The sequence below is a fragment of the Corvus brachyrhynchos genome, unplaced genomic scaffold, assembly GCF_000691975.1.
Source record: "Corvus brachyrhynchos isolate BGI_N302 unplaced genomic scaffold, ASM69197v1 scaffold875, whole genome shotgun sequence".
Lineage (NCBI taxonomy): Eukaryota > Metazoa > Chordata > Aves > Passeriformes > Corvidae > Corvus > Corvus brachyrhynchos.
This window is the reverse complement of record NW_008238107.1, coordinates 408,495-410,211: the sequence shown is the minus strand read 5'-3', so window position 1 is coordinate 410,211 and position 1,717 is coordinate 408,495. Positions and strand designations below refer to the sequence as shown.

The 1,717-nt window shown below is 57.1% G+C and overlaps 1 long non-coding RNA gene across 1 annotated transcript in view; it reads left to right on the top strand.

Annotated features, from left to right (window-relative positions):
• Positions 1 to 1,717, top strand: part of LOC108446529 — an 8,187-nt gene that overhangs the window by 4,440 nt on the left and 2,030 nt on the right. The window contains exon 2 of the long non-coding RNA XR_001861738.1: positions 1,270 to 1,404. This is a non-coding gene — a long non-coding RNA (uncharacterized LOC108446529). The remainder of the gene's footprint in view (positions 1 to 1,269; positions 1,405 to 1,717) is intronic.

Below are 1,717 nucleotides of genomic sequence, written 5' to 3'. Positions count from 1 at the left end.
ATGGAGGAGCTCGGCTGGGAGGAAAGGCTGGGAGAGCTGGGATTGTTCAGCCTGGAGAGGAGAAGCTTTGGGGTGACCTCACTGTAGCCTTGCAGGGCCTGAAGGAGCTGCAGGAAAGGTGAAGGGAGACAAATTCCAAGAGCCTGGAGTGCCAGGACAAGGAGGAATGGCTTCCCACTGCCAGAGGGCAGGGATGGATGGGGCATTGGGAAGGAATTACTCCCTGTGAGGGTGGGGAGGCCCTGCAATGGATTTCCCAGAGCAGCTGGGGCTGCCCCTGGATCCCTGGCAGTGCCCAAGGCCAGGCTGGACATTGGGGCTTGGAGCAGCCTGGGGCAGTGGGAGGTGTCCCTGCCATGGCAGGGGTGGGATGGGATGGCCTTTAAGGTCCCTTCCCGCCCAAATCTTCCCATGGTTCTGTGAAAAGCCAAGATTTTCACACAATCCCCTGGGTCCAAGTGCCCAAGGTTTCACAGCAGGACACTGGGGACACCTGGGGAATGGGAAAATCCATTTCCCCCCCATTCTACCTCTGAGACTCGGAGCAAATGCACCACGGAATTTCTCAGCTTTAAAACATTCACTGGGGAGTTAAAGACACCCATGCTGGGAACATCCCTTGTGCCATCATGTCCGGAGCTGAAGATTCTTGCACTGAGTGGTGTCTGGAAACGTGGGATTTTTCTTTCGATTGTTTGGATTCCTGGGAAATTTGGATAAAAATTGAAGCAGAGCCTCCATTCTCTCCAGCAGATCCTTTGGTAGAGCCCTGGGAAGCAGGTCTTACTAAAGCCCTGGAAACAGCAGAATTTTGGGATATTTGGCTTCCCCCTGGAGCATCAGCACCTTCTGGGATGCTCTGTGCTCATCTCCTACCCCCAGCCCTGCCTCCTCCTCTTGCCCTCCTGGCTCCGGCCCCTCCTCAACGAAAGCACGCTCGGGAAATATTTCTCCATATGTAAATAGAGCCATAAAAATAATGATGCAAAATAATGATGCACCTGATCCCAGGCAGCTCATGGCATTGCAGGGAAGTGACGGATGGAGGCTCTGGGGTTGGGACTGGCAGGATTTGGAAAGGTCAGGCCAAGGAATCGCCAACAGAGAACTCAGCTCTGCCCCCACTGAGGTGACCCTGGGCTGAGCTCTGTCCTCCCTGTCCCGCAGGTGTGACCAGGGGCTGAAGGGGTTTGTCCTGGGCTGGGATTTCCAAGGTGCAGGTGGGTTTGGGCTTCTCCAGGCCATGATTTTATTTCCATGTTCTTCCAGTCCTTTCCCTGTTTCCCCACGTGGTGCAGACACCCTTCAGGCGCTGGGATCGACGTCGGTGTTCCCAGGTTCTCTCAGATTCCTTGAGCAGGGATTTGGATGCTCTCGCGTCGCCCTCAGCTGCCCCCACAACAGGTAAGGGGTCAGTGGGTGGGTGTGGCAATGCTCCTTCCTGGAGGCGGAGTGGGGAAAGGAGGGAATTCCTTGGGAATGACTACAAATGGTGTCAGAAGCGGTGAGGAGCAGGACCAGGGCAGGGCCCCTTCGCTGGGCTCTGCTGGGGCCCCTCAGATCCTGGGGTCCCTTCAGGCCTCCACTGCCAAGAGAGACCCCGAGGGGCCAGAGCGAGGCCAGAGCTGGGAACGGAGCTGGGGAAGGGCTGGAGCCGCAGGGAAGGAGCTGGAGAACTCCTGAGGGAGCTGGGAAAGGGCTCCGCCTGGGGAAAAGG